At 37.9% G+C, this 6,539-nt stretch overlaps 1 long non-coding RNA gene across 1 annotated transcript in view; it reads right to left on the reverse strand.

The window, feature by feature from the left end:
- Nucleotides 1-1,404: 1,404 nt before the first annotated feature.
- LOC138015898 (uncharacterized) overlaps nt 1,405-6,539 on the reverse strand; it is a 12,782-nt gene continuing 7,647 nt past the window's right edge. The window contains exon 3 of the long non-coding RNA XR_011125658.1: nt 1,405-1,985. This is a non-coding gene — a long non-coding RNA (uncharacterized lncRNA). The remainder of the gene's footprint in view (nt 1,986-6,539) is intronic.

Here is a 6,539-nt window from a genome sequence, read left to right on the forward strand (position 1 = left end):
TTGGCCCTATTCCCATCGTAATCCATCTTAAGTTATTTTTAGATCTCCTGCGAGATCCGGTATTCCCACGAGAGTTAATTGATAGCCAATTGTATGTCCCCATTTGTACCAATGTTGACAGCTGAGCGAATTCCCACCCAATGATTCGCATCGTTCGCGAAAATGGGGACATATGATTGGCTATCGGTTAACTCGGGTGGTAATGCCGGATCTCGCAGGGGAGCTAAAAATAACTTACGAGGTATTACGATGGGAATAGGGCCAATATGAGGGATTACTTCTCTTACCTTCATACTCTCTTGTTATATCTGACTCCTCTTCGATAGTTTCTGGAATTTGAAGTTCATTAATGTCAATGTCACCAAATATTTTGTTTATATCAGCAAGGATTGCTCTGCCATGTTCCTTTCTCCGAATTTCAGCAAATTCCTCTGCATGGTGTAATGTTTTGATCTTGTGACAATTGTCAAGTACTTGGTGTATATGGAATGGTGGAAATTCATGCATAAGGTTTAAAGATGCTACTGCACTTGAAGTCTGGCAAATAAGCAAGTCTTTCATGTAAGCAAAACGTTCTGCTTTAACTGAGCTAACACTCTCAGGTAAAGCAACACTGCTGTCACAGCTAACATCAACACCCTGCAAGGAATGTTGTGGACATGATGCATCTCCACAATTACAGGCACTAGCACATATGTCGCAACATTGACAACCTACCACTGTAGATTGAAAATTCCCTGGAAAATGCTTGTAAATGAAACTTCTTCGACATTCATTACTGTTAATATACTCTTTGATGTCATCTGAACAATAAGCCCCTAAAAGTCCATTATGTAAAAGGAAGCATGTACTTTTTTCACCATCCCGTCCAGCCCTCCTATATTCCTGGACATAACATTGAATGTTTCTTGATTGGCCAAAATGAACAACTCAACGTAGTTCTTTACAGTTTACCCCCATCCCGAATGCTACAGTGCAGGCAATCACTCTGGTGTGGCCACCAACTTCACAAATGTTGTTCAAAATGTGCTTTTTCACTGACACAGGTGTTCCTGCATGAAACATTTCCATCAACGTTTCCTTTGGATTAGGTTGTCCATTTATAAAAAAAAAAAACAGTTCCAAGGCTATATTGAAATACTAAGAACAATAAAGCGCACTGCTTTCTGGTTTGACATAAAATCATTGTCCTTTTGCAAGCAACTTTCTTGGTTTTTAGCTCTTCTATCAGAAATTGAAAAATAGTAGACTGGCACATTCTTGTTTAAATATTGAACATCAAAACTTACATTTGGGCTTTCTAGACTACGTTCAACAATGTCACAGGAAGACTGTTTTAAATTTAACGTGTTAAAAATGTCTCGCCTGGTAGCAATGGATGCAGTCGCTGTCAATACGATTGTGGGAACATCGCTTGTTAACGAGTTAAGTTCGCCTAGATTTCCATACCATGTCCTGAAGGGCACTACTGTCTGGTTGGATGATTCAGACAGACCCCACTGACTAATGCAGTGTGCTTCGTCGATAGCTATTGCCACCAAAGACCACCGATGTTCATTGCTAGACATTAATTTGCGCCATCTGTTGACGCTCAGCATCTTCTCAGGCGAGGCAAACAAGTAAGTGAAATTTCCCTTCTCCACTTTCTTAAGGATCTCTTCGGATTGTTCATCGTGCAGTGCAGTAGCAGACAAACCTAGGGATTTCAGGTAAGCGACTTGATCTTCCATCAGCGTTTTTAGTGGACATATGATAACAATATTACTGCTTCCACGTGTTCTTTCGAAGACTTGATCGGCTGCGATTGGAGCAGCATAAAAGATAACTGACTTTCCATATCGTGTAGGAAGGCTTGCACATATACTTCTTTTCCTCCCAAAAGTTCTTTCAAATATTCTTCTTGCTCTGGATATACTGGATATGTCTCGCAAAAACGAACGACAGCTCGTTGGAAAGTCACGCTCAATGACACACTGGACGCCATTCTGAAAATGAACTCAAACAAGACTGCCGTTTTGGTCAGCGGAAAGGAACAAACTTAATTGATGCAAAATTATTCCGGAACACGATTAGTGTTGGCATTACACAGACGTCTCTCTCCCCGATTTTTTTCCAGGGGAAAAGGCGGATGTACACAGGCTATTTTTTCCTTTGCTCAGGAATGAAACTCGAATTTTTATTCTTAACTGGAATTTAATAACAATCCTCTGTACTCTTTTTGGACACAAATAATTGATCTGTTTGCTGGTTTGTTTTGCTTTAAAATGCGAGCGAACAACAGGTTTTTTCACTCCGTTTGCCTAATTGCTTTTCGGTGCAATTTCACTAGAAAACTTGAATCATTTACAGACTTAAAAAAAGCTGGTAAAATCTCTGTTAAATGTCCACATTTTCTTTGTAAATTACAATCTCTCGATTTTGTAACCCCATAAAATGTCTGTAAAATTTAGCACATTTGCGACCTTACGATGACATAAAATGTGTACAAAATCTCAATGAAATCTATGTAAATTGAAGGAAAATTTTACAGAGATTTTATGCGATGAGTACAAAAAGTCTGTAAAATCTCTTTACTTTCTCTGTAAAATTTACACCAGAAAAAATCTCTGTAAATCAATCCATGTAAAATCTCAGTGTTATCTCTGTAAAAAGTGAGTGAGAAGAATGCATGAAATGTCTATAAAATGTCTACAAAAACCCTCAAAAAACTGGAGGAGAAAATATGTGAAATGTTTTTAAAATGTTGGTGTTTTAGTGCACAAAATCTCAGCAAATTGTTCACAATATCTCTGTAAATTAAGTATTTAAAACCTGACAGATGGCAGGAAATGTCAATAGAATGTCTGTAAAACTGGAGGGGTAAAGTATGTGAAATGTTTTTAAAATGTTGGTGTTTTAGGGCACAAAATCTCAGCAAAATGTTTGCAATATCTCTGTAAAAAATAGCATTTAAAACCTGACGTAAATGGGCAAAAGAAAATGGTGACAAAGAAAAACATAGTAGGGCGAGAAGAGCCCCTGGGGACACACTCTTACCAGACCAGTTCCAAACAGCAGGGGTAGTTCTCAATTCTGATTGGTGCCAGAAACTCTTTATGTTTTTCTGCCCAATCAGAGGTCAGCAGGCCGTGAAGTCGTTTCGTGTCTTCTTACACGGAAATCACTTGATCGCCATACTCTCCTCGCTGGTTTGGCAAGGTTTTGCTCGAGGAGAAAGTCTCAATCACATCACAAAATGTATAGGAAATCGTTCGGATTATCGACAGAGAAATACGCTGGACCTTTCGCAGGTATCGTTACAGTTGCGTATTTCCAAGTGTGCGAGGTTTTTGTAAAGATGTTCTCCCCGTTTCAGCTAAGATACCAGTGATTAATTTTGATCTAACAATTGAATTATTTTGCTTCTGTCGCCTTTTCCTAGTCGAGGTATTTCTAAATTTCTTACATGAATTGCTGAGGCAGAAACTTTGCTAATATCGAGAAACTCTTGATCGCGCGGGCCACACTGGTATGTCGAGCAAACAGCATGTAGCACGACTTTATTTTAATGCTCGCCAAATTCAATGCTATCGAGCTCGTCTCTTCACGATATTGGTCACGATGAGCCACCCGAAAGAAACAGTTGACGACTGTTGTCGAGTGCGTTCTTACGTTTTTATTAACAAAAAGAGAAAGCGAAACCTTATGGGGAATTTTTGAGAATACTTGAAGAAGTTTTCGATCAAAATTAAAAGTCCAGGCACATGATCGATGGTCTTTCTCGTGGAAAGGGTGGAAAAGGTAAAATCAACCTGGAAAAAAAGAGGTCATATTTGCTATTTCAGCAAACCACTTGTTGAATAGGAGACACCCCCTTTCTCCTTTGACATCGAGCCAAGGGGATGCAAAAACGTCTTGTCACTGACAAGAAAAAATGTTATACAATTTCCTTTGAAAATGTACCAATTAAGCAAATTCCACCATCCTCGGTGGTGTCTTGTCCTGGTGAGTTAACAAATCACCATGAAGAAAGCACCCAAAGACCAAAATCAGGCTGCCACTGCTTTCCCAAATCAAGCAAAGAAACATCCGTCAAGGTATGCACATTTCCGATAATTATGTATACATACACACACTGCATGTATGTCGATGTAGAAACACATGTTTTATTATACTGACAGTGTACTAGAAAATAAAATTTGCCATCGTTGTAATGGCATATCCTTAAGTCTGAAGTTTATTGTGAATTACTTAGTTTAACTTATTACACAAGATGCCACATCCTTATTCTTTTGGAGGCTTAGAACAGGTGTTCAACAGAGCTGCCACACATGCCACCTGAGCCACTCTGAACGATAATGAATCAAGATTATACAACTGGAAATAGAGTTTGTTAGATTTGGTCAGGTTTATCTTAAAAGTTCGTCCAGTGTCCTTCCCTGATTTGTTTGGAAACAAGTGAGAAGCGTTCTTTTGCATTCTTAAAGGGAATTTTCAAAAATTATGCACTGAAGTTTTTCCATCTTTCAGCTTTTTTCATAAATATTTTGAACTCTACTTCAGTTTAGTTCTTTCTCACATGATGTACTGGGTCAGGGAATTGTGATATGATTTCGAAATCTAAAAAAAAACAAAATACTGCTCACTGAATTGGTTTTCGAGATACTTTTCAAAAACCAAGTTTAAGAGATTCTTTGAGCGGCACTGTACCATTACCATACCAACAGTTGGCACCCAGCAAACACCCTTTAAAACATTGCTTCACAATAGTATTACACAGGTATGAAGCTGTTGCAGTTGCCCTTTTGTAGGGATTGGAGTAATCTTTTTCCATTGGACACACGACTATTAAAAGTGGAAAATCCTTTCAAGAGAAAATAATTTATCTTTTTATCTGTGACCACATTTCTGTCATCCGGTAGAGTTCTCTTTTACCTCTTCAAAGATTTGTCTATCTAGATTATGTAGCAGTGACATTTTGCATTTTGCCCGAGTACGATATTTATGCTGATTTCAAAACCCAAGTGGCTAGACACATTTGAACAACAATAATAGTAATAATAATAATAATAATTGTTATTAATTATTATTATTATTATTATTGTTATTATTATTATTATTATTATTATTATTATTATTATTATTTATTATTATTGTTCAACTGTGTCCAGGTACGTACTTGTACTACAGAAAGAGCATGCTGTTTCCCTCTTTTAGTGGGAAATATCAAATAGCACATCAAATCAGTTAATAATGGTTCATTTTTTGTAGTTCTATTTTGTTTCCCTAAACTTAAATATTGTGCTACTTATTCTGATGTGTCCAATAAAGCTGATAAACTAATAAAAAACATTGAAAGAGTGTGAATTCATTATTAAAAGTTGTCACATTTTTGGGATCTTTGCTGAAAAGAAAAATGTCAAGGTTAAGATGTTATATTTGCAGAGGTACAACTCAGAATACTATGTACTACCTGGATCCAAACTCATTTTACTATTGGAGAAGATTTCTTTAAGCATTGTTTTAGAAACCTCAGGACTCTGTTGTTGTTAGTACTGTCTAACACACAGCACACTTTTGTATGAAATATGAAATAGCAAACAAGGCTTTCCTTATAATTAGAGCAAAATTAATGTTGCTTTAAAACATTAATGACAACCCAACTTACGGTGCTCATAAAATATTCACAGTCTCTTTCCTATGTTCTTTGCAACTGTCTTTAATTCAGATTATTGTCCATTATCCAAGTAAAATTATCTCAAAGGAATTGCCAGCACATTTGCACAGCCTGGGTATTGCCCTTTGCAAGGCTATTTAAAAAGAACACATCAGCTTCTACTTTGGCAGCATTCAGAAGCAAACGTTTGCTCTCGAGATTAACAAAGTTTCAGCCACAGCAACTGATGCAAGAAATCTAGAAATACCTCGACTAGGAAAAGGGGGCAAGAATAAAAATAATTTAATTGTTAGATCAAAATTAATCACTGCTATCTTAGGTGAAACGGGGAGGACATCTTTACAAATACCTCGCACACTTGGAAATACGCAACTGTAACGATACCTGAGAAAGGTCCAGCGTATTTCTCTGCCGATAATCCGAACGATTTCCTGTACATTTTGTGCTGTGATTGAGACTTTCTCCTCGAGCAAAACCTTGCCAAACGAACGAGGCGAGTATGGCGATCAATTGATTTCCGTGTAAGAAGACACGAAACGACTTCACGGCCTGCTGACCTCTGATTGGGCAGAAAAACACAAAGAATTTCTAGCACCAATCAGAATTGAGAACTACCCCTGCTGTTTGGAACTGGTCTGGTAAGAGCGTGTCCCCAGGGGCTCTTCTCGCCCTATTATGCTTTTCTTTGTCGCCAATTTCTTTTGCTTCATTTAGACTTCGCCTTGTCTCCGCGATCTGCCCCTGGGTCTCCAAGGACGTTCATAACACCGAGGAAAAGAAAAAGCCTAACCATGTGCTAATTTTCAAAAAAATTCACCGCCTGGAACGCGCCCCAGTTGCGTTTTTAGAGCACTCAAAACCCTTGTTTTTAGTGACGTCATCA

This window comes from Montipora capricornis, chromosome 9 (genome assembly GCF_036669925.1).
Source record: "Montipora capricornis isolate CH-2021 chromosome 9, ASM3666992v2, whole genome shotgun sequence".
NCBI lineage: Eukaryota > Metazoa > Cnidaria > Anthozoa > Scleractinia > Acroporidae > Montipora > Montipora capricornis.